At 42.5% G+C, this 18,249-nt stretch overlaps 1 non-coding gene across 1 annotated transcript; it reads left to right on the top strand.

The window, feature by feature from the left end:
- The first annotated feature begins 17,280 nt into the window (after positions 1-17,280).
- On the top strand, positions 17,281-17,352 carry TRNAD-GUC (transfer RNA aspartic acid (anticodon GUC)). The gene has a single exon. It is a non-coding gene; the product is annotated as a tRNA-Asp (tRNA).
- The last annotated feature ends 897 nt before the right edge of the window (positions 17,353-18,249 follow it).

The raw sequence follows: 18,249 nt of genomic DNA, 5'->3' as shown, positions 1-18,249 counted from the left end.
GGGTCGTACTGTGATGATGAAGAATAGTTGGGATCATACTGTGATGAAGAAGAAGACTCTGACTGCCACTGGCTGACAGTCATCTCTGGATCCCAAGAATAAACAGATTGTCGTGGAGGCTCATCTTGTGGTTCCTGTTTCGGGGCTGGTGCAGGATTCTTGTAAGCTTGGACGGTAGCCCACGTAACGAGGTAGGGTCCTACAAAATTAAACAAATAAGGAGCAGGCAACGTAATAGTTTCAGGATGATGTTTGTTAAAGAACAATTGATACTTAAGCTCACCTGCCCTATTCTTAACAATAAAATCATGTGCCACCATAATTTTATGATCTAGATAAACACGGGGCAGCACCTTTTCTTCCTTCTCAGCATGCCTAATAGGTATGTTAAAATGTGCAGTTAGGCGTGTGGCATAGATGCCTCCAAAGATGGGACCCTTAGTACGGTTCATACTTAACCGTCTAGCAACAATACCACCCATACTAAAAGTGTTATCACTGTATTAACCATGGTGCAAAATAATTATATCAGGGATACTCAGGTTTCCATTGTTTACGCGTCCAATTAAACTATGACTAGCAAATAATGCAAAGTAACGTAAAACAGGAAAATGTATGCTAGTGATTCATGCATCGGAAACCTTTCTAGTTTCTCCTACAATGATAGTATCAATAAACCCAGCCACATCATCATGATGTGGTTCTTCTGCCTTTCCCTCAAAAGGGATTAAACAAATCCGATAGAAATCATAAAGTGACATCTCCTTATGCTCATCATATAAGTGAAACTCCACCGTAGGTGGTGAGTTCCTAGAATGAAAATAAAAGTTTTGCACAAAAGTATTTGTGAGTAAGAGATACTGATCGCATTGGTCGTGGAGGAAAGCGGTGAGGCCTGCATTGTGAGCCAATTCATGAAAATCTTCATAGATACCGGTTGCTCTCAAGAAATCTTCAGAAGGCCATTCACACGCCCGAATCTTCGCGGTGCGCGGCAAATTATACTTAGGCTTCGGTGCCTTTTTGAAGGAAATATGCCCTAGAGGCAATAATAGAGTTATTATTTATTTCCTTATATCATGATAAAAGTTTATTATTCATGCTAGAATTGTATTAACCGGAAACATAATACATGTGTGAATACATAGACAAACAGAGTGTCACTAGTATGCCTCTACTTGACAAGCTCGTTAATCAAAGATGGTTATGTTTCCTAACCATGGACAAAGAGTTGTTATTTGATTAACGGGATCACATCATTAGTTGAATGATCTGATTGACATGACCCATTCCATTAGCTTAGCACCCGATCGTTTAGTATGTTGCTATTGCTTTCTTCATGACTTATACATGTTCCTATGACTATGAGATTATGTAACTCCCGTATGCCGGAGGAACACTTTGTGTGCTACCAAACGTCACAACGTAACTGGGTGATTATAAAGGTGCTCTACAGGTGTCTCCAAAGGTACATGTTGGGTTGACGTATTTCAAGATTAGGATTTGTCACTCCGATCATCGGAGAGGTATCTCTGGGCCCTCTCGGTAATGCACATCACTTAAGCCTTGCAAGCATTGCAACTAATGAGTTAGTTGCGGGATGATGTATTACAGAACGAGTAAAGAGACTTGCCGGTAACGAGATTGAACTAGGTATTGGATACCGACGATCGAATCTCGGGCAAGTAACATACCGATGACAAAGGGAACAACGTATGTTGTTATGCGATCTGACCGATAAAAGATCTTTGTAGAATATGTAGGAACCAATATGGGCATCCAGGTCCCTCTATTGGTTATTGACCGGAGACGTGTCTCGGTCATGTCTACGTTGTTCTCGAACCCGTAGGGTCCGCACGCTTAAGGTTTCGATGACAGTTATATTATGAGTTTATACGTTTTGATGTACCGAAGGTTGTTCGGAGTCCCGGATGTGATCACGGACATGACGAGGAGTCTCGAAATGGTCGAGACATAAAGATTGATATATTGGAAGCCTGTGTTTGGATATCGGAAGTGTTCCGGGTGAAATCGGGATTTTACCGGAGTACCGGAAGGTTACCGGACCCCCCCCCCCCCGGGGAGATATATGGGCCTTAGTGGGCCTTAGTGGAAGAGAGGAGAGGTAGCCAGAGATGGGCCGCATGCCCCTCCCCTCCCTTGGTCCGAATAGGACAAGGAGAGGGGGCCGGCCCCCCTTCCTCCTCTCTCTCCTCCACGAATCCTATTCCAACTAGGAAAGGGGGGAAGTCCTACTCCCGGAGGGAGTAGGACTCCTCCTGGCGCGCCTCTCCTGGCCGGCCGCACTCCCCCCCTTGAGCCTTTATATACGGAGGCAGGGGCACCCCCTAGAGACACAAGTTGATCCACGTGATCATATTCTTAGCCGTGTGCGGTGCCCCCTTCCACCATAGTCCTCGATAATATTGTAGCGGTGCTTAGGAGAAGCCCTGCGACATTAGTACATCAAGATCGTCACCACGATGTCGTGCTGACGGAACTCTTCCCCGACACTTTGCTGGATCGGAGTCTGGGGATCGTCATCGAGCTGAACGTGTGCTAGAACTCGGAGGTGCCGTAGTTTCGGTGCTTGATCGGTCGGGCCGTGAAGACGTACGACTACATCAACCAAGTTAACGCTTCCGTTGTCGATCTACAAGGGTATGTAGATCACACTCTCCCCTCTCGTTGCTATGCATCACCATGATCTTGCGTGTGCGTAGGAAATTTTTTGAAATTACTACGTTCCCCAACACTTTTCCTTCGAGCTTTGGCTCGATGAGCCCCTCAAAAATCTCCTCATTATTTTTCTGAAACAATCTGAAATTTTTAGTAACTTCAAACAAAAGTGAACCAACTTCAATAATATTGATAGCAACTACTGCTACAAGTGCCTAGATCCTAAATCAAGCATTAGAACTACTTGGAACCATATAAATTTGACATGCAAGCTCAAGAACATGGTCACCTATGCAGCACAAATTTGCAAAGAATAAAGCACTAGAACAAAAACTAATTAGACCAATGGAGGAGTCACATACCAAGGAACAATCTCCCCAAGCAGTTTTGCGAGAGGTGCTTTAAGCAAGGAGATCGAAAATCACAGCAAAAGTGGCTGGAACTCGTGCTTGAGTTGGTTTTTCGGGTTTGTGTGAGATAGAGGAAGAAGATGGGTGCTGGGATAAGTGGATGAGGGCCACCGTGGGCCCACGAGGCAGGGGGCGCGCCCTATAGGGGGCGGGACGCGCCCACCACCCTCGTGGCCAGGTGGCAGCTCCTCCCGCGGTAATTTTTGCACAGTAAATCCTCAAATATTCCTGAAAAAATCATATTAAATTGGCATGGCATTCTGAGGACTTTTATTTTCGTGATTTTTTATATTGCACGGATAAGCCAGGAAACAGACTGAAAATATTATTTTTACTTTATTTCTACTAATTAACAAAAAAATATAGAGAGGGTACAGAAGGCTGTGCTTCTAGTTTCATCCATCTCATGCTCATCAAAAAGAATCCACTAACAAGGTTGATCAAGTCTTGTTAACAAACTCATTCCGATAATCATGAAACCGGAGAAATTTCGAATAACACTAAGTTACCTCAACAGGGATATGCACATCCCCAATAATAAGAATATCATATTTCTTTTTGACAGTAGGAAGAGGAAATTCAAAACCTCCAAATATAATCGATGGAATTTTTCCAATAGAGTTGATACTATGAACTTGAGGTTGTTTCCTCGGAAAGTGTACCGTATGCTCATTACCATTAACATGAAAAGTGGCATTGCCTTTGTTGCAATCAATAACAGCCCATGCAGTATTAAGAAAAGGTCTTCCAAGAATAATAGACATACTATCATCCTCGGGAATATCAAGAATAACAAAGTCCGTTAAAATAGTAACGTTTGCAACTACAACAGGCACATCCTCACAGATACCGACAGGTATAGCAGTTGATTTATCAGCCATTTGCAAAGATATTTCAGTAGGTGTCAGCTTATTCAAGTCAAGTCTATGATATAAAGAGAGAGGCATAACACTAACACCGGCTCCAAGATCACATAAAGCAGTTTTAATATAATTTCTTTTAATGGAGCAAGGTATAGTAGGTACTCCAGGATCTCCAAGTTTCTTTGGTATTCCACCCTTAAAAGTATAATTAGCAAGCATGGTGGAAATTTCAGCTTTCGGTATCTTTCTTTTATTAGTAATGATATCCTTCATATATTTAGCATAAGGATTTGTTTTGAGCACATCAGTTAATCGCATACGCAAAAAGATAGGCCTAATCATTTCAATAAAGCGCTCAAAATCCTCATCATCCTTTTTCTTGGATGGTTTTGGAGGAAAAGGCATGGGTTTCTGAACCCAAGGTTCCCTTTCTTTACCATGTTTCCTAGCAACAAAGTCTCTTTTATCATAACGTTGATTCTTTGATTGTGGGTTATCAAGATCAAGAGCGGGTTCAATTTCTACATCATTGTCATTACTAGGTTGAGCATCATCATGAACATCATCATTAATATTTTTACTAGGTTCATGTTCATTACCAGATTGTGTTTCAGCATCAGACATAGAAATATCATTTGGATTATCAGGTGGTTCAGCAATAGGTTCACTAGAAGTTTGCACAGTTCTATCATTTTTCTTTTTCTTCTTTTTAGAAGAACTAGCAACATAAATATTATTTCTTTGAGAATCTTGCTCGATTCTCTTAGGGTGGCCTTCAGGATACAAAGGTTCCTGAGTCATTCTACCAGTTCTAGTAGCCACTCTAACAGCATTATAATTTTTCTTACTATTCATTTCATCAAGCACTTCTTTTTGAGCCTTAAGTACTTGTTCTACTTGAGTGGTAACCATAGAAGCATGTTTGCTAACAAGTTTAAGTTCACCTTTAATATTAGCCATATAATCACCCAAGTATTTAAGCATATCGGAATCATATTTCAATTGTCTACCAAAATAAGCACTGAAATTTTCTTGTTTGACAATAAAATTATCAAACTCATCAAAGCATTGCCTAGCAGGCTTATAGTGAGGGATATCACCTTCATCAAATCTATAGAGAGAATTTACCTTTACTACCTATGTCGGGATATCGGGATCAGGAGGTTCTTTAGTAAATAAATAATTAAGATCATATGTTTCTTCAACAGGCGGTGAATTAAGACCATGTATTTCTTCAATAGGAGGTAAATTCTTAACGTCTTCAGCTTTAATACCTTTTTCTTTCATAGATTTCTTTGCCTCTTGCATGTCTTCGGGACTGAGAAATAAAACACCTCTCTTCTTCGGATTTGGTTTAGGAATAGGCTCAGTAATTGGAGAAGGAGATGGCTCAGGAGCTGGCTCAGGAGGTGCCCAATTATTTTCATTTGTCAACATAGTATTCAATAGAATTTCAGCTTCATCCAGTGTTCATTCCCTGAAAAGAGAACCAGCACAACTATCCAGGTAATCTCTGGAAGCATCGGTTAGTCCATTATAGAAGATATCAAGTATTTCGGGTTTCTTAAGAGGATAATCAGGCAAAGCATTAAGTAACTTGAGAAGCCTCCCCCAAGCATGTGGGAGACTCTCTTCTTTAATTTGCATGAAGTTGTATATTTCCCTCAAAGCAGCTTGTTTCGTATGAGCAGGGAAATATTTAGCAGCGAAGTAATAAATCATATCCTGGGGACTACGCACACAACCAGGATCAAGAGAAATAAACCATATCTTAGCATCACCCTTTAATGAGAACAGAAATATTTTGAGTATATAAAAGTAACGCGGTCTCTCATCATTAGTGAACAGGGCAGCTATATCATTTAACTTAGTAAGATGTGCCACAACAGTTTCAGATTCATAGCCATAAAACGGATCAGATTCAACCAAAGTAATTATATCAGGATCAACAGAGAATTCATAATCCTTATCAGGAACACATATAGGTGAAGTAGCAAAAGCAGGGTCGGATCTCATTCTATCTCTAAGTGATTCTTTGTTCCATTTAATTAATAACCTTTTAAGCTCATATCTATCTTTGCAAGCAAAAATAGCGGCAGAAGATTCCATATCAAAAAGATAACCCTCAGGAATAACAGGCATATTTTCATCATCACTATCATCATCGTATTCAGATTCAATTATTTCTTTTTCTCTGGCCCTAGCAATTTGTTCATCAAGAAATTCACTAAGGGGCACAGTAGTATCAGGCATAGAAGCAGTTTCATCATAAGTATCATGCATAGCAGAAGTGGCATCATCAATAACATGCGACATATCAGAACGAATAGCAGAAGCAGGTGTAGGTGTCGCTAACTTACTCATAACAAAAGGTGAATCAAGTGCAGAGCTAGATGGCAGTTCCTTACCTCCCCTCATAGTTGAGGGATAGATCTTGGTTTTTGGATCTCTCAAGTTCTTCACAGTGTCCAGCAGATATAAATCCCAAGTGACTCAAAGAATAGAGTTATGCTCCCCGGCAACGGCGCCAAAAATTGGTCTTGATAACCCACAAGTATAGGGGATCGCAACAGCTTTCGAGGGTAGAGTATTCAACCCAAATTTATTGATTCGACACAAGGGGAGCCAAAGAATATTCTCAAGTATTAGCAGCTGAGTTGTCAATTCAACCACACTTGGAAACTTAGTATCTACAGCAAGGTGTTTAGTAGCAAAGTAATATGATAGTGGTGGTAGCAGCAACAAAAGTACAGACAGCAAAAGTAATGTTTTTGGTATTTTGTAGTGATTGTAACAGTGGCAGCGGAAAAGTAAATAAGCAAGAACCAGTATATGGAAAACTCGTAGGCACCGGATCAGTGATGGATAATTATGCCGGATGCGGTTCATCATGTAACAGTCATAACATAGGGTGACACAGAACTAGCTCCAATTCATCAATGTAATGTAGGCATGTATTCCGTGTATAGTCATACATGCTTATGGAAAAGAACTTGCATGACATCTTTTGTCCTACCCTCCCGTGGCAGCGGGGTCCTATTGGAAACTAAGGTATATTAAGGCCTCCTTTTAATAGAGAACCGGAACAAAGCATTAGCACATAGTGAATACATGAACTCCTCAAACTATGGTCATCACCGGGAGTGGTCCCGATTATTGTCACTTCGGGGTTGCCGGATCATAACACATAGTACGTGACTATAGACTTGCAAGATAGGATCAAGAACTCACATATATTCATGAAAACATAATAGGTTCAGATCTGAAATCATGGCACTCGGGCCCTAGTGACAAGCATTAAGCATAGCAAAGTCATAGCAACATCAATCTCAGAACATAATGGATACTAGGGATCAAACCCTAACAAAACTAACTCGATTACATGATAAATCTTATCCAACCCATCACCGTCCAGCAAGCCTACGATGCAATTACTCACGCACGGCGGTGAGCATCATGAAATTGGTGATGGAGGATGGTTGATGATGACGACGCCGACGAATCCCCCGCTCCGGAGCCCCGAACGGACTCCAGATCAGCCCTCCCGAGAGGTTTTAGGGCTTGGCGGTGGCTCCGTATCGTAAAACACGATGATTTCTTCTCTCTGATTTTTTTTCTCTCCGAAAGCAAATATATAGAGTTGGAGTTGGCGTCGGAGGGTTTCCATGGGGCCCACGAGGTAGGGGGCGCGCCCCCCACCCTCGTGAGAAGGGTGTGGGCCCCTAGGTCTTCATCTTTGGCGAGGATTTTTTTATTGTTTTTTCTAAGATGTTTTGTGAAGTTTCAGGTCATTCTGAGAATATTTGTTTTCTGCACATAAAACAACACCATGGTAATTCTGCTGAATCTGGGTTAGTTCCATTCAAATCATACAAGTTAGAGTCCAAAACAAGGGCAAAAGTGTTTGGAAAAGTAGATACTACGGAGACATATCACTCATACACTTCTTCCTCCCAAAAAAATCACCATCCAGCTCAAGCACGAGTTCTAGCTCATTTGGCTGCGATTTTCGATCTCCTTGCTCAAAGCACCTCTCACAAAACTGCTTGGGGGGATTGTTCCTTGGTATGTGACTCCTCCATTGGTCCAATTAGTTTTTGTTCTAATGCTTTATTCATTGCATATTTTTGCTGCTTAGGTGACCCTGTTCTTGAGCTTGCATGTCAAATTTATATGGTTCCACGTAGTTTTGATGCATGATATAGGCTCTAGGCACTTGTAGGAGTAGTTGCTATCAATTTTGTTGCGTTTGGTTCACTTTTATTTTGAAGTTACTAAAAATTTTAGAATTTTTAGAAAATAATGAAGAGATTTTTGAGGGGCTCATCGAGCCAAAGCTCAAAGGGAAAGCAAAATGAAGAAGCAAAGAAGCCCAAATATAATCTGCCTCGCATCGCGGAGGTTCGGCCATGTGAATGGCCTTGTGATGATTTCTTGAGAGCAGCCGGGATTTATGATGATTTTTATAAATTGGCTAAGAATGCAGGCCTCACCAACTTCCTTCGCGACCAACGCGAACAGTATCTCTTACTCACCAATAATTTTGTGCAAAACTTCTACTATTATCCTAGGGAATCACCTCCTTCAGTAGAGTTCCATTTATATGATGTGGTTAAGAAGACGTCACTAGATGAATTTTGCAGGGTTTGCAAAATACCTTTCGAGGGTAGCCTAGAGGAACCACATCGCGGCGATGTGGATGGGTTTATTGATACCATCACTGTAGGGGAAACAAGGAAGGTTTCCGATGCACGAACTACTAGCATACACTTTCCTGTTCTATGTTACTTTGCTATATTTGCTAGTAGATGCTTGATTGGGCGCGGAAACTATGGAAACCTGAGTGCACCTGATATCGTTATTTTGTGCCATGCTTTATTTCGTGATGATACATTCAGCATGGGTGCTATTATTGCAAAGCGGTTAAATCTTAACCGCACTAAGGGCCCCGTCTTTGGAGGCATCTTCGCCTGACGCCTAGCTGCACATTTTAACATACCTATTTGGCATTATGAGAAGGGAGAAAAATTGCTGCCTCCTGTTTATTTAGATTATAAGAGTATGGTAGTGCATGATTTTATTATAAAGAATAGGGAAGGGGAGCTTAAATACAAATTGTTCTTTGATAAACGTCATCCTGAGACTATCACCTTGCCTGCTCCTTCCTTGTTTGATTTATCTACAAGCCAGTACCTCGTCTCGCCGGAGGACATTCACACTTACCGGAACCCTACATCAGCCACAGAGCCAGAGTCGGAACCAGAAGTTGATCCTCCATGACAGTCTAATTACCAGTGGGATCCGGAGATGATTGCCAACCAGTGGCAATCAGAGTCTTCTTCTTCACAGTACGACCCCAACTATTACTATGGATATCCGCCAGGCCAACCGTGGCCATAGACCAACTTAGGCCAAAAGCCTAAGCTTGGGGGAGTCGTATTTCTCACCCACATTACATTCATGTTCACACACTCATTGCTAGATGTCGGTGCTCATACTTTTTCATTGTAATATCCATACTAGTTTATTTTCTCTTTTTATGCTTTCTTCTTGTGTGCTTAATAAACCTTAAGAAAAACAAAAAAATTAGTTGTAGCTTTTAGCTAGTTTTAATTTCCATGCTTGTAGTAGTAATTAAAAAGAAAACCCAAAAAGATTTCCTGTTCTTCTTTTGCTTGTTGGGAGCTCTCCCGTGTAAATAGTTTTATTTCTTTTCTTTTCTTTGGGGGTCGATAGGAGAAGACCATAATTAAATTGTTGAAGTGGCTCTTATATGCATTATTGTTGATCAAACAAAAGAGCCCATATTGCCTTGTCTTCTCCTGTTTTATTGAATGCTTGCAGATTCCAGCTTAGTCCAATGTACGTGCACTATTATTATTATCCACATCGTTCGTTCATGCAAGTGAAAGGCAATTATGACGATATATGATGGACTAACTGAGATGAGAAAAGCTGGTATGAACTCGACCTCTCTTTTTTTTGTAAATATGATTAGTTCATTGTTCCTGATTCAGCCTATTATGAATAAACATGTTTGCAATGACAACTAGAGATCATAGTTTCTTATGCCATGCTTAATTAGCTATGAGCTTATAATGGTTTACCTTGCGTGCCAACATGCTATTAAAATGGTTGTGATGTGGTATGATAGGGTGGTATCCTCTTTTGAACGATTCGAGTGGCTTGACTTGGCACATGTTCACGCATGTAGTTGAAACAAAATCAACATAGGCTCTACGATATTTATGTTCATGGTGCATTATATCCTACTCATGCTTGCATTCGGTGTCAATTAATTTTAATGCATGTTCATGACTGTTCTCGCTCTCTAGCTGGTCGCTTCCCAGTCTCTTTCTAGCCTTCACCTGTACTAAGCGGGAATACTGCTTGTGCATCCAATCCCATAAACCCCAAAGTTATTCCATATGAGTCCACCATACCTACCTATATACGGTATCTACCTGCCGTTCCAAGTAAATTTGTATGTGCCAAACTCTAAAATTTCAAATAAATATCCTGTTTTGTATGCTTGAATAGCTCATGTATCCACTAGGGTTGTCTGTATCTTCCATGTTAGGCGGGTTATTCTCAAGAGGAGTGGACTCCGCTCCTCACTCACAAGAAAATGGCTGGTCACCGGGATGCCCAGTCCCATGCTTTATGCAAATTAAATCAAAATAATTGCAAACAAAACTCCCCCTGGGACTCTTGTTAGTTGGAGGCACTCGTTGTTTCGAGCAAGCCATGGATTGATGCTTGTTGGTGGAGGGGGAGTATAAACTTTACCATTCTGTTTGGGAACCGCCTATAATGTGTGTAGCATGGAAGATATCGCCATTTCTTGGTTGTTATGTTGACAATGAAAGTATACCGCTCAAAATATTATTCACCTCTATTTCAAAACTGAGCTTTGGCACCTCTACAAATCCCTGCTTCCCTCTGCGAAGGGCCTATCTATTTACTTTTATGTTGAGTCATCATCCTCTTATTAAAAAGCACCAGTTGGAGAGCACTGCTATCATTTGCATTCATTACTGTTAGTTTACATTGAGTATGACTTGACTGGATCTCTTTTACCATGAATTACAATGTCTAGTCAGTCCTTGATCTTTAAAGGTGCTCTGCATTTATGTTTTGCGGTCTCAGAAAGGGCTAGCGAGATACCATCATGTTATATCATATTATGATTGTTTTGAGAAAGTGTTGTCATCCGAGATTTATTATTATTGCTCGCTAGTTGATTATGCCATTGATATGAGTAAACATGAGACCTAGGCGTTATTGTGAATATGGTTAGTTTATAATCTTTGCTGAAAACTTGAATGCTGGCTTTACATATTTACAACAACAAGAGCAAACAGAGTTTGTAAAAGTTTTTCTTTATCACTTTCAGTTTGTCAACTGAATTGCTTGAGGACAAGCAAAGGTTTAAGCTTGGGGAGTTGATACGTCTCCATCGTATCTACTTTTCCAAACACTTTTGCCCTTGTTTTGGACTCTAACTTGCATGATTTGAATGGAACTAACCCGGACTGACGATGTTTTCAGCAGAACTGCCATTGTGTTATTTATGTGCAGAAACAAAAGTTCTCGGAATGACCTGAAACTCCACGGAGAGTCTTTTTGGAAATAATAAAAAATACTGGCAAAAGATCAAGACCAAGGGGCCCACACCCTAGCCACAAGGGTGGGGCGCGCCTGCCCCCCCCCCTGGGTGCCCCCTACCTCGTGGGCCCCCTGGAGCTCCTCCGACCTCAACCCCAACTCTATATATTCACTTTCGGGGAGAAAAAATCAAGGAGAAGGATTCATCGCGTTTTACGATACGGAGCTGCCGCCAAGCCCTAAAACCTCTCGGGAGGGCTGATCTGGAGTCCATTCGGGGCTCCGGAGAGGGGAATCCGTCACCGTCGTCATCATCAACCATCCTCCATCACCAATTTCATGATGCTCACCGCTGTGCGTGAGTAATTGCATCGTAGGCTTGTTGGACGGTGATGGGTTGGATGAGATTTATCATGTAATCGAGTTAGTTTTGTTAGGGTTTGATCCCTAGTATCCACTATGTTCTGAGATTGATGTTGCTATGACTTTGCTATGCTTAATGTTTGTCACTAGGGCCCGAGTGCCATGATTTCAGATCTGAACCTATTATGTTTTCATCAATATATGAGAGTTCTTGATCCTATCTTGCAAGTCTATAGTCACCTACTATGTTTTATGATCCGGCAACCCCGAAGTGACAATAATCGGGATACTTACCGGTGATGACCGTAGTTTGAGGAGTTCATGTATTCACTATGTGTTAATGCTTTGGTCCGGTACTCTATTAAAAGGAGGCCTTGATATCCCTTAGTTTCCTCTAGGACCCCGCTGCCACGGGAGGGTAGGACAAAAGATGGCATGCAAGTTCTTTTACATAAGCACGTATGACTATATTCGGAATACATGTCTACATTACATTGATGAATTGAAGCTAGTTCTGTGTCACCCTAGGTTATGATTGTTGCATGATGAACCACATCCGGCATAATTCTCTATCACCGATCCATTGCCTACGAGCTTTCCATATATTGTTCTTCGCTTATTTACTTTTCCGCTGCTATTGTTACAATCACTACAAAATACCAAAAACATTACTTTTGTTATCATTACCTTTTGCTAGCGTTACCACTACTATCATATTACTTGGCTACTAAATACTTTGCTGCAGATATTAAGTTTCCAGGTGTGGTTGAATTGACAACTCAGCTGCTAATACTTGAGAATATTCTTTGGCTCCCCTTGTGTCGAATCAATAAATTTGGGTTGAATACTCTACCCTCAAAAACTGTTGCGATCCCCTATACTTGTGGGTTATCAATCCCTCTTTGTCAAAATTGTTCAAGCTTGCGAGGAAAATTGCCGGTATTTTACTCAAAGAAGAAATACTGCGAGATTCAAGGGATTTAGTGCGTATCAAAAAATCTTTGTGGCAATGCGGGTGATTGCGTATGGTGTTCCGGCTGACTATGTCGATGAGTACCTTCGCATTGGTGAAGATACTACAATTGAGTATGTGCGTAGATTTGCAAAGGTGATCATCCGTGTCTTTGGTCCTGAGTATCTTCGGGTACCCAACAAAGATGACACAAAGAAATTGATGGCATCTAATGAGAGGAGAGGTTGGCCTGGCATGCTAGGTAGCATTGATTGTATGCATTGGACTTGGAAAAATTTGAAGGAAATATGCCCTAGAGGCAATAATAAAGTTATTATTTATTTCCTTATATCATGATAAATGTTTATTATTCATGCTAGAATTGTATTAACCAGAAAATTAGTACATGTGTGAATACATAGACAAACAGAGTGTCACTAGTATGCCTCTACTTGACTAGCTCGTTGAATCAAAGATGGTTAAGTTTCCTAGCCATATACATGAGTTGTCATTTGATTAACGAGATCACATCATTAGAGAATGATGTAATTGACTTGACCCATTCCGTTAGCTTAGCACGATGATCGTTTAGTTTGTTGCTACTGCTTTCTTCATGACTTATACATGTTCCTCTGACTATGAGATTATGCAACTCCCGAATACCGGAGGAACACTTTGTGTGATACCAAACGTCACAACGTAACTGGGTGATTATAAAGGTGCTCTACAGGTGTCTCTGATGGTACTTGTTGAGTTGGCATAGATCGAGATTAGGATTTGTCACTCCGATTGTCAGAGAGGTAACGAGATTGAGCTAGGTATTGAGATACCGACGATCGAATCTTGGGCAAGTAACATACTGATGACAAAGGGAACAACATATGTTGTTATGCGGTTTGACCGATAAAGATCTTCGTAGAATATGTAGGAACCAATATGAGCATCCAGGTTCCGCTATTGGTTATTGACCGGAGACGTGTCTCGGTCATGTCTACATAGTTCTCGAACCCGTAGGGTCCGCACACTTAACGTTCGGTGATGATCGATATTATGAGTTTATGTGTTTGATGTACCGAAGGTAGTTCGGAGTCCCGGATGAGATCGGGGACATGACGAGGAGTCTCAAAATGGTCGAGACCTAAAGATCGATATATTGGACGACTATATTCGGACATCAGAAAGGTTCCGAGTGATTCGGGTATTTTTCGGAGTACCGGGGAGTTACGGGTATATGGGGAAAGAAGTATTGGGCCTCATGGGCCAAGTGGTGGAAGAGAGGAGGCAGGACAAGGCAGGGCGCGCGGCCCCCCTAGCCCAAACCGAATTGGACTAGGGGGCCGGCCCCCCTTTCCTCCTTTCCTCCCTTTCCTTCCTTCTCCCTCTCCTCCTTCATTTCCCCCTCCTAGTAGGAGTAGGAAAGGGGAGTCCTACTCCTACTAGTAGGTGGACTCCTCCTCCTGGCGCACCCTGCAAGGGTCGGCCGGCCTCCCCCCTTGCTCCTTTATATACGGGGGCAGGGGGCACCCCAAGACACAAGCTGATTGTTCCAAGCCGTGTGCGGTGCCCCCTCCACCATAATCCACCTCGATCATATCGTAGCGGTGCTTAGGCGAAGCCCTGCGTTGGTAGCAACATCATCACGGTCATCACGCCGTCGTGCTAACGGAACTCTCCTGTGAAGCTCTGTTGGATCAGAGTTCATGGGACGTCATCGAGCTGAATGTGTGCTGAACTCGGAAGTGTCGTATGTTCGGTACGTGGATCGGTCGGATCGTGAAGACGTACGACTAGATCAACCGCGTTCTCATAACGCTTCCTCTTATGGTCTACGAGGGTACGTGGACGATACTCTTCCCTCTCGTTGCTATGCATCACCATGATCTTGCGTGTGCGTAGGTATTTTTTTGAAATTACTACGTTCCCCAACAAAATTGCCCCAAGGCATGGCAAGGAATGTATTGTGGCAAGTCTCGTGATGCAACAATTGTGCTAGAGGCCGTAGCATCCGAGGATTTATGGATTTGGCATTGCTTTTTTGGTATGCCGGGCACTCTCAATGATATCAATGTGTTGCAACGGTCTCATTTGTTTGCTAGGCTTGCTAGTGGTGATGCTCCTGCTTGCAACTACACAATCAATGGGCATGAATACACAAAGGGGTACTATCTTGCAGATGGTATATACCCTCCTTGGTGCACATTTTTCAAAAGTATCAAAGAACCCAAAACTTAAAAACAATGTGAATTTGCAAGGGTGCAAGAGGCAGCCCGAAAAGACATTGAAAGAGCATTCGGTGTTTTGCAATCTAGGTTTGCCATTGTCCGTGGTCCTGCTCAGTTTTGGGATAAGAAAACCTTGAAAAATATCATGACATGATGTGTTATCCTGCACAATATGATTCTTGAAGATGAGAGATGAATGAACTTGGAATTCTTCCACGACAATACGGGTAGCCGTGTCAAACCAGCTAGAGACCCTAACCGCATTAGAGCTTTTCTTCAGACATACAAGGAGATTGAAAATGCAAACACACACTTTCAACTTCAGGAGGATCTTATTGAGCACCATTGGCAAAGGGCTGGACAATGACTCATTTTTGTATTCATGACAAGTTTTGTATTGCATTATTTAAGTTTGCTATGGTGATTTGAATAATTATGTGTAATGTGGATGATTATTGTATTATGTTTGATTTGAATAATTTAGTTTTGTTTCCGATTGTTGTATTATGTTGGATTTGATATTTGCGGGCCGATGAGATGCGGGATGCAGCGGTGCAAAGAGCGGACCCCGCAAAGCCGACCCCTAAAAAACATATTCCGCGAATATGCTTTTTTATGGGTCCGTTTGAGGGGTCTGCATCTGTGGCCGTCCGCGCCGGCCCGCAAAGGCCATTTTGCGCGACAAACGCGTTTTGCGGGCCGGCGGGATGTGGGGTCTGCTAGAGTTTCTCTTAGTGATCCGGTAAAGGAGCAGAAAGGATTCTCACCTTTTTCCCTATAGGTGACCCTGAATTATCGAATCCACGAGAGAACAGTACCCTTTAAGTCAAGCGTTTCTCACAAGCTTTTGTAAGAGAATTAGATTCCAGCTTTTAACCGGATTGAAATCAAGTTGACACTAGAAACACTTATAGAGAAAATAGGCATGAGTATAGGGATTTATGCTTACAACCATATATTTTTGTCGATACCATTATTATCTTAATTTGTGCCCTGAAAGTCATCTACCAAGATTTGCTTGCTACGTATCAAAGTAGGGGATGTTTCCAAATTACATATTGACCAGTGTGCATCCTGACTTAAGAGTTAGTTGTCCAACCAAAGGCTCTATCTGCCGCGCGGGGTTGCCCCAGTAATTAAGATAGGAATAATCAAACAAAAGCATTTGTCATTTAATGGCTACATCTCTTGTATCCCCAAAGATAGGATCCATGTTACCTTACTAAACCATTATGTCACTGATGTTTAGAATAACATATCATGGTCTCTCTGCCCTTAGGCCTTAGCCTCTATGTGGCTAGTTTTCCATAATCCTGATTACCTGCAAGGACGAAGAACACGAACGAGACGAGAGACAACTACGAAGAAATTTTATGTTACACATATGCGATGTTAATTCAAAGTACTTCCATCGACCCCTCCAACAAATACATCAAGTTGCAAGACCTTGCCTCAACCCATGACCTTACTGAACTACTCACATATGGAGATCGGATCACAGAAAAAAAAAATCATTGAAGAACACATCATAAAGATTGATTGATTGATAATATATATTACAATAGATGCCGGATGTGATGCACGGTTACAAAGTATGGGTAGATGGCTGAGAACTATGATGATGATGAAGGTGGTGGCTATGAAGATGTAGATGAGAAATGACAGTGGCTAAGGTTGATGAACATGACTCTTGCGAAGATGACGATGTATGTGAATGGTTGTTTCTCATTTGGCATCGGGCCTTTTATAAAGGTTGATCTAGTGGATGAGGCGGCTCCATTGGCAGGACACCACCACCACGACCACCACCACCACCAACCAGAAACGATGCCAAGGCGGGGTGAAAGCTAGCCGCAAGACAAGGGAAAATGAATCATAGGTAGTAGGGTATAACTAGTTGAGTTGCTAGCCTAGCGATCCTCCACATGTCATGTGGCTATTCGATAAGAACAATAGTATCAACAACAACATTGATTGTCGAGTTTAGTACTAACATCATTCATTTCGCTGAATAGATCATTAAAAACATATTACATGTGAGAAAAAGAATTGTCGGATTAATTTTCTCCATGCCGTGCCTCCGGAAAAATATTTTGCACCTCAGATTCGTGGTTCACGGAAATCCCTTAAAATCGTGAGCTCATATGAGCTATGTAACGTGATTTCGAAATTAATTTCAACAAGTCGTTGTAGTATAGTGGTGAGTATTCCCGCCTGTCACGCGGGTGACCCGGGTTCGATCCCCGGCAACGGCGCAATTTTTTTTTAACCCGCACACGCTGTGCATCTTCTCTTCAGATTAATTGCCCACAAGTGTTCTTCTTCTGTTCCTCTGAATCCAGCTCTTCCCTTGCTCCATCTCTCTTATGAATGGGCCAACTATGCACGAGATAGATGGAATGCAAAAAAGCTCTTCTTGTTCGATTGATCGATGACAATGTCACATGGGGATCCCTTGAACGATATAAGTAGGAACTAATGATTCGATCCGACTTACTCAAGAGGTTGTCCATGTCCGAATCAAACTCCGACTCCGGTTCCGACTCCGACTCTCTCCCCCAATAGTCTCTTTATATAGTCTTGAGAAAATGCTATTCCCCCTCAGATCTCGTGGCGCGTTGTCTGAGGCTTCCTCGGGAGATCAGATCAACCGACCAATGGCCCGCGAGGAGGGTTCGCCCATCACAGCGAACATGGCGTTGGATGAGAGGGCGGCCAAGCACGCCGTGGCCGCCGGCGCCAGCGCCAGCGCCGGCAAGGTGAAGCGGTGCCATCGTGCTTCGACGGAGAAGCGCCCGCTGAAGCCGTGCGCCGCCAAAAGGAAGGCGGAGGCAGACGACGACGACGAGCTGCTCGCCGCCAAGAAGAAGGCCTTCTACACCAAGTCAGGTCCAAGCAGAAAGATGAAGCAGCTGCCGCGGGCGGAGGTGGCCTCGATCCTCTCCAGCCGGACACATCCCGATCGCGCCCCTTCCTGCTACAAGGCGCTGAAGCTCCAGAACCCGGACCTGATTCCCTCGCCGGAAGAGGAGATGGACGAGCTCAAGGTGGCAGAGTATGCTGATGCGCGCGACTTCTATGAGGCTGCAGAGGAATTCTCCAGGTTCCAGGCCTGGGTACGAAGCGAGTACGCCAAGTATGGCTACGTCGAG

Source organism: Triticum urartu, chromosome 2A (assembly GCF_056163025.1).
Source record: "Triticum urartu cultivar PI428250 chromosome 2A, HENAU_Tu73, whole genome shotgun sequence".
NCBI lineage: Eukaryota > Viridiplantae > Streptophyta > Magnoliopsida > Poales > Poaceae > Triticum > Triticum urartu.
The sequence above is the reverse complement of the archived record's forward strand: the minus strand, read 5'-3'. Positions and strand labels throughout refer to the sequence as shown.